Raw genomic sequence first — 14548 nt, 5'->3', positions numbered from 1 at the left:
CCTGGCCTCGCCCACCATCTATTCCGGGAATCTCCAGCTGGGGAAATTAGTCTGCTGTGAACAGCAAGGAGAGAGCACTTCCACTTGGAGCCAAGGGTCCCCTTCCTGCCCTCTGGGTAACAACCAGACTCATGGTGGCAGGAGGTATTTTAATCCACATGCTGCACCAAATGCCACAGACACCTTGATCTACAGTCTCCATGCAGCAGGGAAAATTCTCAAAAAGGTCTTGGCCCCTCAGTGGATCAGGAAATTAATGAGAGGAGAAATATCTCAGCATTTGCCCAAAAGCCCCTGAAAATACATTAAAGCCTTACTGAAAACATACCAGCGCCAGCAAGCAATCAGGACATCAAATTCTACTTCGATCTCAAACTGTCCCTGCCTTTTGCAGTATCCCTGTTGGGTGCTCGAAGAGGAAAAGTGCAGATGGATACTTGACTTAGCTTGGTTTGGTGCTCTCTTTTGGTTTTTTAAACATAGCTTGAATGGATCTTTTGGGTTCTAAAAAATATTCCGGCTGTGCAAAGAGAGGTTTATACTCAATCTCATGCATCTCTGTAAGATGCATCTCTCTTAAGATTTCAACCACTGTACTTTACAAAAAGGAAAGCTTTCCTTTAAGAACAATGGATCACAGAATACAGGGAGGGATGCCTAGAGCAGCTGCACAAGCAACTGCCAGACTAGAGAGGACTCACCCACAGGCCTTCCCCCCAGCAGCGGTGAAACGACCAGCGCTGAGCGGCTGAGGGGGAGGCAGGTACCCAGCACAAATGTCTAGCCTGGGGTAAGATCAAGTTTATGGCTGACAAGATGTTGAGTTCATGTCTCCCGACTCTCATACTTTGTTCTGTTGCTTTGCACCTTGTGCAGTCCTTGTCAGAGGGCAGAGCGAGCCCACTGATGGGATAAGACAAACACCCCCCCCTGTTCCTGGTCCAGACACTCATGAGCATAAAAACCAGGCAATTAAAACTGCATTGTCCCCTCCCAGCAATTTCAGGAAGAGTCCTTCACAAATATCTGTGTCCATCTGTTTGACAAGCAGTTTGGTTCCCTCAGAAACGACGTCTCTAGCGATAGCACAGCATCTCCTTAGCACAATGTGCACTCACCTTTGATGGCTGCTTGCTTGGAGTGCCAAGTAGCTTGGACAGCATAAAGGAGGGTTAATGGACAAACAGTTCTTCTTCACCACAGCTGAAGAGTGCTTCATTTTCTATAGATATTCCGCTAAGACTTTGTGTCTTGCTAGAGCATATCTATTTATTTAAAATCCCGGAGCAGGTACTAGTTTCTCTGCCGTGAAATAATAAACCCTATGAGGAAATGACAAAGAAACACATGGTCTAAGAGCAACTCTGCCCAGCTGGCTTGCAGGGTGATGTCGCCCAGCCATTTTATAATTAATACTCAAAACAGTGAAATGTCCATGTCAAACCCATGCAGTTTAACAGTCTGCAGGTCAGGCTGGGATTAGCTGTACCTAATCCTTCCCGCTCTGCTGTACAGCAGCTGCAGCAGGAGCAGGGACTCCTGAGTTGGCAGCGAGAAACTCTCCAGCATCTTTCCCACAGTCCTGAAATTTCTGTGCTCTTGGCACCTCCCCACAACTACTTCCTTATCTCCTGCTTCCTTGGACCTGCTTTCAGTGTATTTATCCTTCTGTAACACTTATCTTTGTTACCCAAATTCCAATTTATTTTCCTGTACCATTTACCCTTAGCTCTGCTGGTTTCTCCCCAGCCTGCTCTTTGAGAGCTACCACCCCATGTGGATTCCTACTTATTTTTGGGGTTAACATAGAAAAGATCAGTTAGAAAAACAAGACAATCCACCCCCGCCTCAAGCTTCTCAAAGAGCCAGCATTCTGGTGACTTCCCTTACCTTTGATGGTTGAGATAAGGTCCTTTTATGGCCATCAGGAAATTTATTTTCAGAATAGGCAGATCCTGAACACAGATGCCAGCTGTTTCAGATCAGAGACCAAGGTGAAAAGTCCAGAGACAGCAGCAGAAGAGATTACAGCATAACAAGACAGAGTCATAGGTCACTCAGCACCTAGCAGTGCAGGGGAATAGGCTAGTGAATGTTTTGGGTGTCACTTTAATCGTCCTGCCTGGGAAAGGCCCAAAATGGTGAGTCCTCCACCATTTTGACTATTAGTGCAGCAGAAGCAGTAGAAACAGAGGGAATTTATATATTATAATGCATTCAGTGATTGCCACAGGGCACACTACATCCTGCTAACCAGATCTAGCTCCAGGTGAGGACATAAGCTATACCATGCACCCCCTTCATTTGTTCCTTCCCTGCTTACTCTCCCCATTAAATAGGGGTTCAGGATCATTCCAAAAGGAATAGTATAAAGAAATAACATTTAAGAACTGTGTATTTTATTATTCCTGTTGTAAATACCAGTCAAGAAGAAGGGAGCAGGTTAGGACAGCTGAATGCATCTCTGCAAATGCTGCTGTTAGTAATTCAGTCACATCAACAGAATTATATAGCTCTAGAGCAAATGTTAAAGCATCATCTCTGACTGCGTGAGTCATAGCTCCCAATGGCTGTGTCAAGTGGTAAAAAAACCCTTCTAGACCTCTTCACTTGATCTTTGGTTTCACTCGTTTTTGGCACACTCCCCCAGCTGCAGAGCCAGAAATAAGCCAGATGCACGTGAATCATCTGCTCTAGGCAGTCCCTGCCTTCCAGCAGGGAATCGTGTCATCATTCCCGCAGCTCGCAGGTGCTGCTGGAGGACTCTTCTTGCAGCGGAAACTCAGGGTGACCTGCAGGCACCTGAGGTAAGGTAACCCTCTCAAAACTGCCTCCTCCTGCAACTCATCAGCCCCTTCACCTCCCTTCTGCTGCCCCACTCAGGCAATTAAAAAATCTTAGAGCGGTCTGTGCAATTATATCAAGACCTGGCAAAAGTCTTCTTTCTGCTTTGCTATTTCATAAATGGTGCTATCATTCAGTGCTTCTATGGCCTGACACATTTTCTGACTAACAACACAGCTGATTATTTAAGACTGCTTCAGCCAGATCCCGCCAACCCTTCCCCCATCTCACTTAATGAATTAATCTGAAATTCATGTCAGAGTGTCTGGTATGAAGCCTTTTTTTAAGTGGGAACACTGAATAAGCCACTTATTAATAAGGAATAAGTACTTGCAATAGTTATTCTTAATGAAAAATGGAAGGTGGTAGTGGTAGGAGTACGCAAGAGCTAATAATAGTGGGTTTAAATTACAGCCAGGAATATTTAAAACAGAAGTTAGGAAAAGCTCAGGGTAGTAACAGACTTGCACTGACTTCCTGAACAGGCTGTGGAATACCACTGCTGAAGGTTTGCCTTACAAGGCTAGACAAACATCTGCTGGAAAGGGCAGATAAAAATGACCCTGCCCTGAGGGAAGGGCAGACTGATGCTCCCTGGAGCATCTTCCCACCTGCATTTTGTTGTGGGTTTCTATATTTTCCTCCGGCAGCACCAACGGCAGCCCCCTCTGAGCCCCACCACGTCAGTACTGCTACCCCCAGAGCCCATTTCTCACATGTAAAAGCCTCAGCCACAGTCAAGAGCTACAGGTATGCCATGGGACAGCTTCAGCAAAAAGGTGGTGCTGGGTCAAAACCAACTGTGAGTGGGGTTTGAGCAAGGCAGGGCAAGCCCTGCCAGTCACCCCTTGGGCAACTCAGTCTGCTGAGGTATGAAAAGCCCTGGAACACAGGCTAAGCCATCTCGACACAGAAAATGTACCAAAAAAGCAGCGGTGGCATGAACGCAGGCTGTTCACCATGTGGACTGGCGGTGGGGGTCGTGGCTAGTCTCCACTGGCTTTTCTGCATAGCAAGGATATAGGTATGCACCAGAGCTCCGATTTGCCTTTAACCACATCATAAACAACTGCACACCCTCTCCATCACATATATCCTGAAGTAGCCCCAGGATTCTCCAAGAATAACAGGGCAATTTTGCGTTTATTTGGGTTGGGGTTTTTTTGTTTTGTTTTGGGTTTTGGGTGTTTGGTTGGGGTTTTTTTAAACAGCTATCTTATCAACTGCTAAAAGCTGGAGAGAAACAAGTGCACTCCAGACAATTATGGAGGAAGTGGGTGGTTGGAAGTGACACAAGATGCTGAGGGCCCTTATGCAGACAGGAACTATTTTTAAACCCTGATGTGGAATGTTTGCTCTGCTCAGAGAAAATCCATGCCCACTCGCTTTAAATTGAAAGACTTCAAACACCACCCATCTACTCTTCCTAGTCTCTGCTGTAGGACTGGGTACGTAACTTCTTCATCAGAAGATATTTTTTTCCCCGCTAGTTACTTTCTACCAGCAGTAGCACAAGTACTGTCTCCAGCACATCCTCATGACTAATATTTTAATCTCCACATTAAAAGCATGACTCACCATGGCTTTTTCTCCCTACTCAGCTAACACAAGTGACATAGCATTGGTATTGTTCCCAGTAACGGGGTATTTTTTAAATGGGGGAAAGCAAAAGGAAAAAAAAAATAAGCTCGGTTTCCACTGTGTCCCTATACCTGCTGAGACAGGACTGTCTCTGTGCCACCTTGTCTAGGATCAGAAGACTGCCAGGTAAATCAGCCTGCCTTCCCCAGGGTGTAGGTGCAGTCAGAGGGCAGGACAGCCACCACCATGTGTACGTTAGCAGGAAAAATAACACATGTGTTTAAGCTCCTGAGGCACGGATGCCATGAGGTCCTACCCCTGCTGCACAGAGAGGCAGAGGGGGATAAGCCAGCCCGCGCAGGGGCACTGGGGAGAGGAACTGTGTGGGCAAAGCACCATGGACCTGATCCGGCCAGGGCCCCAGCACTATCACCAACTTTGGTTAGGAAAGACAGACGTGCTGTCCATGTCACTTGTTCCTCCACCGCAGCCTGCAGGAAAGCGCAGCCTGTGCTCCCCAAAGGGGATGAGGTGCCACAGCATCACCGACCTCTCCTCCCGGAGCCACTGGCCTGACCTACTTCTGCCTGCAGGATGGACTAGAGCACCATCAGAGTTGACTGCAGCAAAACGTGATTTCAGAAAAATCCCATTGTCTCCTCCTCGGTATAAACACAGCCTTGTCTATACTATTAGTGCTTTTTTTTTTTGCTTTTTTTTTTTTTTTCCTGAGGGGAATGCATTACTGATCAATACAGTATGTTCTACTTTGTGAGAAGATGAGTAATTGGATGAATTATGAACAGAAGGTCCTTCTGCTGACACTATCCCTCACCCATTCCTTCTCCTCTGCATAAATTCTGCCTGAAAGTTCTCACAGCCAGAATAAGATTCATTATTAGATCTCTATCTGCAAGTCAGGTCTCCTTAATTCAAAAAAATTCAGGGTTAAGTCTCCTCCTCTCCTCAATTCAAGTCAGATCCTTCAGCCCAAACTGAGCATGGGGATGAACCAGCAGAGAGGAAGAAAAGACTGTCAAACACAACACTTGGTTGCTTTATCACCATTGTCATAGTAAAGTTTTATATGAAGGCACTGCGGGTCTTAAATGAAATATCAAATATTATCTGGCACCAGGAACATGAAGTATAGTTGTGTACAGGGAAAAGGAGCCTGACAGCTTTGCTCTGCTTGTCAAAAAAAAGCAGTTGCCTCATTCAGCTTTTCCAGCAAAGGAACCACTGTTTGCCAAACAAAAAGTTACCAATCTGCCTGCTAATGCCTACAAAAAGAGGTGCTGATGGTGGTGGGGAGTAAAGGCAATTTTAAAATCCTATTCAGATGTTGAAAAGATTGATTTCTCCACTTGTAACAATGGAACAGGAGAAGATATAGAGATGTCTCTATTTTATCTTATTTTTAAAGTTGAGGTTGAAACAAGGTCATGAAATCTTCTCCCCTTTCAGTTTGCATGTGTCCTCCTCACCAGTTAAACAAAAGAAATCCCCTGAGCTTATTTCCCTCTCAGGCAACCCAGGAACTGCTGCTGCCTTTTTGAACAGACTCCAGAAAGCTTGCCAGCTGAAGTTATGAAGTCTAGTTAATTGTTTTAGCATATTGATTTCATGTTTGTATCGAGAAATGTATAGCTGGAGACACCCCAGGCTGGGTAGCCCTCCAACGGCTGCTCAATGCCGTGCTGGAAACCCTGCTTGGTGCGGGAAAAGGTGGGATCCTCCAACACAGCAACTGCTGCTGTGTCCAGAGCCACAAAAACCCCCAACTTTCCAAAGTCTACAGCATTGCTGCGAAGGCGCATCACTAAGAACTGCTGATAAACATCCCAATTTTAGAAAATGCTGCACCAAAGAGAGAAATTTTGCTTTCGGAGAAGCAGAATAATTTAGATAGTAGTAACTTTTCCTAAGTGCCTGATTCTGTGGCCAGGGGCATTGTGTGCCCTCATAGACCCATGATGCAAGGGTGTGCAAGCAGGAGGGAGAAAAACAGGCAGAGAACAGCAGCTCCCAGCTGGCCCAAGCAGGCACACTTGCATGCCTAAGCACGTGCTGGAATACATAGGGTAGTTACAGCTGCCTTCGGGACGGATTAAACTCATTTAAAGTGGGGGTTTGGGGTGTAAACTAGAAACCAGACCTGGGTGCGCCAGGAAACGGCTATGGTGTATGGCATGACTGACTTGGGGGAAAAAAATACCACAGGAATGACTGTATCCCGGTCAGACTGTAACACCACAGTCGTGCTTGGATGTGCAGAGCCCATGAAGCAGAGTAACATACAAGGCACAAGCAGAGAGACACTCAAATTCATTCTTGACATTTCTTACTGAAAAAATCTTTCCCCATGCCCTCACAAGGGCAAACTTAGTGTCCACTGAAGTCAAGCACAGATACGTTAGCTGTGGGGGGAAATGGAAGAATGGATGAAAACATTAAAGTAGAAAATAAAGCAAGTTTCCATCATGAAAGTTCTGTTTGAGCACTCACATTCTTAAGCAGCCCTTCTTCTCCCAGCTCACAGAGAAAGCACTAAAAAGGCTCTTCCCAGGATGAAGATTTACAAAGTTTACATGACTGAAAACAAGAACAGAAATTCCAGATGCGCTGAAGTCCAGAAGGGATGCCGGAGCCACCCTGCCCTGCAGTCATGAGGCAGGACTACTGGCCGGTAGCTGATCCCCACACAGCTGCTCGCCCACTCCCCACCGGTGGGATGGGGAGGGAATCGGAAGGGTAAAAGTGAGAAGGCTTGTGGGTTGAGATAGAGAGAGTTTAATAGGTAAAGCTAAAGCCGTGCAGGCAGGCAAAGCAAACCAAGGCATTCATTCACCCCTTGGCACGGGCAGGCAGGAGCTCAGCCATCCCCAGCACAGCCGGGCTCCACCACACCTAACGGTGACTCGGGAAGACAAAATCCATCGCTCCGAACGTCCCCCCCTTCCTCCTTCCCCCCAGCTCTATCTGCTGAGCATGAGGCCGTATGGGCTGGGACCCCTGGGGTCAGTCGGGGTCAGCTGTCCCGGCTGTGTCCCCTCCCAGCTCCTGGTGGGGTGGGGTGAGGAGCAGGAAAGGCCTTGGCTCTGCGTAAGCACGGCTCAGCAGTAACGACACCAGCCCTCTGGTACCAGCACTGAGTCCAGCACAAACCCAAACACAGCCCCAGACCAGCTGCGCTGAAGAAAATTAACTCTACACCAGCCAAAATGAGAACACCCTCACAGCTCTTTAGTTAAAGAAATAAGAGACAGTTCGGGGCATTGCGGGGGGATGTTAGACTCCTTCCAAGTTGTAGCAGAGAAAGGAAAGGCCGTGAGATTTGTAGGAGACAAAATCCTAAATCTTCATCCACCCTTTGCAGAGCTTTAACGTTAATGCTAAAAATAACTACAGCACCTGTGGGATTTCAGCATTCGGATTAATCAAGTCTTGCAGTGTTAGAGTGGGGAAAAAAGCAGCAGAGGAACAAAGGGCGGAAGGATTTCAAGACCTGAGCGTACTGACAAGGACACGGCGTGCAGAGAACAAGCTGCCGTTTGTTCCTGGCTGGGGCAGATGTTCCATAAGGATTACAGCAGGGGAAGGGAGGGGAAAGAAATCAGGCAGGCACAAAAGCACATTGAGAAACAGGTCAGGCTAGAGCAGAGTTGTCAGCCTTCCCTACCCACAACATTAAAGCTTAATTAGTCTGAGATCTCTTACTAAGGTCCAGGAGCCAGGACAGCCTACCCTGGAGCTGCATGTCTTCAGTCACAGCTTTCCTCCACAGCCTTTCGGTTGTCTAGCATTGCCTCGCCACTGCTGTACAACCTCCACACTTGATGCGAACTTCAGCGCTGAAGCGTGTGACTCAGCAGCTCCGAAGGGCAAAAACCATCATCATGCTCCACAGGGAAATAGATGCTGAGGGTTAGAGATGGGAAAAACCTATTGGGGTGTCTTGGCTAGTTGCTCTAGTCTCTAGTTTATGATATTATTTTATCCTGTTCAATTTAGATCAGAATAAGGCAGCTAAAATTCTGGCGTCTTCCTGAAAGGAAGATTGTTACTGACTGAGGTTTGGGACTTTTTTGTAATGTGTGATCCCAAATTGTTTTTCCTTAGAGTCATGAAAAGCTTCTCGTTCAAAACACTGTAATCTCGGTCCTATCGACATGCTTTATTTTACAAATATGCTGTGGATTAGAAGCAACCTCTCTCCTTTCATGGTTGTTTATAAGATAGTAATACTAGACGGTGGCTTTGCCCTCTAGCTTCCTCACTCCTGATGCCTCAGTGGAAGCTCCAAAGCCGCATCATTTGATACTTCTATTTTTGGATTTTGGTTAGCAAATTAGGATTTACACTATCTGTAACCATCGGTGGCTCTTGCTCCAATGTCAGATAGAGAATCCGTTACTCTAGATGTTGCACCTTCTTTCCTATTTCCAGAAAGACTTTCCAGGCAGCTTTGTCACATTCACCCCTCCTGATCACATTGCTTCTAGCACGTTTTCTGACATTGCATGAAAGGCTGAGAACAACTTTGACTTCTCTGTAATGCTCCAGTACAACCTTAGCTACAGCCTGGCAAAGTCTGGACCTTTCATGTGATGCTTGTCCAATGCCATTTTACAATGAAAGCTCTACCTTAAGGTAAACGCTGTGGTACAACTTTATTAATCACTTGTCTGCAGTTCAGAGGGAAAAACAAACAAAGAACAACAAACCCACACTGACAAGTTACATGTTTGTAGTCAGAAAGTTGAGGGGGAAAATATGACTTAGTACCAGGCACATCAGCAGCCTGCTTTCTGATTTTCTGCTTTTCTGATTGGCAGGCTTAATGAGAGCTTAATGCAATGTTCAGATAGGCATTAACAATACGCTGCACTTAGATCAAGGAGAATGAAAGGCAAGAGCAAGCAACTGAACACTCAAACAAGCAATCACTTCTGTAACTTACTTTTGGGTCTGTGAACTCGAACTTCAGCCTTTCCACCATCTTCAGCCTGAGCAGGTTCAGTGCAACAGGCTCTGTTCTGTAAGGATGGGGAGCAGAGGGTACTAGACAGCACTTATTTCAACTCTGCAGAGCACAACAAAGATTCTCAGTAAACAATGGGAGGCAGCAATTTTTCAGCATATTCTATCAGCCAAGTTGCAGCAAAACTATGAATACATTAGCCTGCCCTTGTGGGACTGCTTTTGTTCAGTCAAAAGGACCAAGAAAGAATGAAAAAAAGAAAGGAAGAAAGCATGAATTGGGAAAAGAAAAAAAAAAAAAAAAAGAGAGAAGAAAGAATAGCAGCCAAGTGAACTGGGAAACCTGCTAGAACGAAAATTAAATGCAATTGCCCAGGCAATTTATTTTTCTCATGGCTTTTTTGCATCCTTGTTAATGAAGTCAGGCTATGACAGATGTTCCTGGATGCTCCAGTCACCACCCAAGCCAGTGCCTCAGGACCTTGTGAGGGGCACTCAGCCCTTGCACGTACAGGTGTTAAATTTGCTCTCTAGAATGCAGATTGAGTGCCTGACAAATTAATACTCTGAATTTCTATTTTGATTTATTTATAAATGGGAATAGAGAGAGATTTTTAAAGTACTAATTAAGGAAGCAATCAAAGATGCATGCTTCAGGAGAGAAAAGGTGAAGTGTGAGGCACTTAAGGAATACCTGAAATATTTGCTTCCTTTGCTTTAACTACTCTCTCCAAAAGTTGATGCTCTTATCTGAGAGGCAGCAGCTTGTTGCCAAATGAAAGAGTTGAGGCAGAGTCTAATGGAGGCTTCTTCCAGAGCATTTTGTGATTTTCTCTACAGCATTTAACAGAAGAGAATCCAAAAAATGTGCTGACACCTTGTAGAGGGAGCCGTAGATAACAAACCCCTGATGCAAATGTTGATATCTAAAATGTCAGTCCTCAGCCTCCCACCTGATCCTGAAGACACTTGAGTGTCTGCCAACAAAATACTTCAGATACCTCTTCTCCTCCCTCTGGTGTGGAGACCACCTAAGTCTCAAAGACCAAACAGCCTGGCAGCAGCCTTGCACATTGCTTCCCACCTCATTTACCCACTGAACCATTCTTCTGCCTGTGCCCCAGGCAGGCGACATGTGAAACAAAATGAAGCTATGCTCTCATGACCCTCTTGTCTTGAATAGCCAGAACCCTTCCAACAAAGATCAGGCTCAGAGATGCTCTCTGCTTGATAGACCTGAAGCCAGGTCCTCTCCAGAGAAGTGCTCCAACTCTTGATCCGCTGGCCTTCCTGGGACAGGATTCAACACCTGAGTATCTGCTCCTCTCTGCATAAATAATTAGGTATCAGTCAGAACACAGAAAAAAGGAGATTAATTGCTGTACATCCCAAGCTGAAACAGGTGTTCTCCTTGGCATGAAAGACAAAGGATAAAGCTTAAACTATATATTTCTCCTAAGCATTTCTGTCTGTTTGATCTCATGGATCCACATTCTGGCTTTCCTAAATCCCCTTCTCAGGCAGTAACTGTTCTCACACGTAACAGGGAAAGACTAGGCCCTAAATCAGAAGAGTATTCGGTATTACAGCAGTTGTCTTGATGCCTCCAAAGCTGGAAGATGCGAAGTTTAGACTAAGGCTTTAGACTTTCCCAGATCTAGCCTCTCACAGACACCGCTCTCGACAAAACCTCTCTTGTTCACATACTGAAGAGTGAGAAGAATGCAGGAGGTCCTCTTTGTGTTTCTGCCCAGCCATCCACCCTACATGCTAGCAAGACTACTGGATTTTGACATCAAGTTGCTGCTGGTTTTGCTTTATCCTGACACCACCCTCCACCATGGCGCACGAGGGATGAGAGTCAACTACACCAAATCAGCTCCAACCTCCACTCCCAACTGGAAAGGCAGTAGTGGTACAGATACCCCAGCTAGCCATGGTCTCAACCTTCCAAGCCAGGGACACGTCACAGCACTGACGAGGGCAGTCAACGCTAGTACAGAAGCCTTCCAAAGTGAGCGTGGGGCCAAGACCAGGCTCACCAGGCAAGGGGAGGTGGGAAAGGAGATCACCTCCCAGGGGCACTGATGGCTTCCAACAACAGTACCAAGAATGTGGGGGTTTTGGATGCACCTCGACTGACCCTAACAGTGTCCCTTCGGACGCAGGTGAATGCTCCCCTGCCACACCACCAACCACCACAAGACTTTTCCATCTCATGGTATTCATCACACTGCTAAAGAGCCCCTCTAAACTCCATTCTGTCACAAAACAAATCCAAATCCTTTTTCACATGTATTTGGTTTCTGGTGCATGGAAACGAATGATCTTCCCCTGCTCCTCACGCTCCTTTCTCTCCCTGTCTGTTATGGAGTGCCAATCAGTACTGCACCCTCCACTTTGGACAGCACAATTATCTCTTGAGCAATCAGCTCGTGACATAACAAGCACAAACAGCAGCAAGAGATAAAAATCAAAAGCAACTATGTTTTCACACAGGTGCCCCAAGCCGCCAAACAAGGAATCCGTAAACTTGTAACATATGGTATGCTGGCAGCATTGCTTCCAAACAGATATTTTTTTTTCCAAGGAGCGTCGGTGTCAAGTGTCCCGAGGGACTGGTAATACTCAAGATTCAGTTCTCAGGAAGGCAGAATGATTTAAATGAGCCAAGAAAGATCCCAATAGCCCATTAACATCCCCCTGAAGTGACTGATAGAGGCAGAAAACAAGAATTTTTTTTTCCTCTCTCTCGAGACACGGCAGGCACCGAACACTGAACCAGAGGGGCTGATGTACAAGTTCCACCGACCCCAGGTTCAGCCATGGTCTGGCTCTGCTTCATCAGCTCCACAGCCCTGACCGCCGGCAGCCTGGGGCACTCCCTGCACCTCTGGTGTCCCCTGTTCTACGGCCCTTCTGCGGGGCAGGAGCACCGTCCCCGCGGGTCTGCACTGATGCTCTCTCCTAAGGCAGCATTCATGCACTAATAAGTGGGCACTGTGGCACCACACAGGGGGGCTTTCTGCAGGCGTGGGACGTGAGCCCTTTAGGCTTCTACACACACATTACAGGCCATGTGATCTATCCCAGTGCTAAAAAATTTAGCCTTCAAAGGCTTTCCTGTCTGGACAAAGCCAACGTTTTGAAGTACGCACAAATACGAACCCATCTGATCTGGCCTCCACCTGACCCAAGCTGCCTCCAGGGAGCAGGAAGCCTGTGGAAGCACGGCCGTGGATGATCTCCTGCAGAGCACTTCTAACTTGTAAGAGTTTTACCCGTGCCAGTGCCCTCAGACAAGGCCCACCTCACGCAGATGGTGCAGCCAGGGACCAAGCACCTGGGGGGTGTCAGCAGGACACATGAAAAACACAAACTAGATAGCTCATTTCAAGAAAAATAGGAGTCCAAGGAAATGAAAGCTTTGGCTAGCGTCTTGACAGTAACAGAGATGGGAGCATCAAGATTACAAACCAGTAACATTCAATTAATTTAACCTGTGTACATTATGTTATAAATAAGAGTCAGCATGGACCAGGGCAGATTCTGCACAACTTGTGGGGAGTGCGGGGAGGGGGGGGGGGGTGTCACACAGTGACAGAAAGGTCTGTCTGTAATCTCACTGCAATGCCAAGCCAGCCAGAGAGCACTTTGCTCCAAACCAGACTCCAGAGAAGATGGTGAAGGTGAGGTTGTCTCAAGGGCTCGAGCTTTCCTTTAGTAGCAGCTTGACCCAAGGTACAAAGTGTAAGAAGGGATTCTTGCCTCCTCCAAAAGCAGGGATGCTCGAGACCAAACTAAACTCGGACATCCTGATTTTCTGGATTTCTTGGTGTGCTTAATGTCTAAAGACAGACACAGACAAACAAGGACACCCACAGCTGTAGCAGCCTTATTTATGTGTGTCTGTGGTATCACACTTCCTTCAGAAAAAGGAAAGCCATGATCTTCAGGAGGAACCCAAAGCATTAAAGAAAGATGATCACAGGCTACTCCCTAGAAGACTTCGAGTTACATGTCCTCCATTCCCCTAGGTAATAGCCCTCATTTCTCAGAAACATTAATATGCCAAATTTCCACTGAGGAGGCAGCAGACACCAGGCATAAAATAGGAGCTGTTTCTGTAAACCCTGGAGACTGAAATCCCAACTTTATGCACAAAATATGCTGTCATAACTGTACATAAGTTTTTCTCAACATGCTTTAGCAGTTGGAAGAAAAAACCCCTCACGAGCAGCCTTTTTGCTAATGCTGCCAGAGACAGCACTCGTGGCACATGCACCAACGGCTCCCACGGCCATCACAGGGCAACAGCGGGGAGCAGCTTGGCGGGTTGATGATTTGCTCATGACCCTCCCTGCATCAGTCCGTCCCCCTCCCACAGTGGTGCAGGGGTTGAGGAGAACTCCCCACCGCACCCCCGGGACACGCGAGAACTCGGGGAGCTCCTGCCACTGGGGTTCTGCTCTGTCTGATAACGGGCCGCGGCATCGCCCAGTGGGTGGTGAACTCCCAACCCCCGGAGCGTCATCTGAACAGCCCCCACCATGTACTGTAATACTTAGAAAAATAGATATTATAAAATGTAAGAAAATGTATTTTATAATCTAGATTTATAAGATATAAAATATAATTAGTTTTTATTACAAACTTATATGAAAATTATTATAAAATTAAAATGGAAAGCCCCCCGCTGCAGAGTTGAAGGTTTGCTGGGCTCTCCGGGACACCCCCCCGCCCTCCCGCCGACGCTCGCCCCGGTGGCGAGTGGCCGGGCGGCCCCAGCACCCCCAGCCCGGCCCCCCCGCGCGGGGCGGGTCCGCCCCCTCCGGCGCCTTAAAGCGGCGATGCCGGGGCCCGGCGCGGCCCCAACCGTCCCCGTTGCGGGGTCTGAACGCGCGGCGGCCCGTGATGCTCCCCCGCACCCCCGAGTTTCCGCTCGGCGCCAGCAGCGCCCCGCCGTCGCTGCGGCACACGCCGTTACCCGTGATGCTGGTGTTGATTACCGGTACAGGTGTCCCGGCTGCTCCCCGCGCTCTCTGACATCACACGCTGGAGATCTTTTATTACCGGCTCGGGGTGATCCCGCTGCGGGGCCGCTGCAAGGCCCTTTGCTCCCCGGAGCTCCCCGCTCCTC

Source organism: Athene noctua, chromosome 6 (genome assembly GCF_965140245.1).
Source record: "Athene noctua chromosome 6, bAthNoc1.hap1.1, whole genome shotgun sequence".
Taxonomy (NCBI): Eukaryota; Metazoa; Chordata; class Aves; order Strigiformes; family Strigidae; genus Athene; species Athene noctua.
This window is presented reverse-complemented; position numbering follows the sequence as displayed.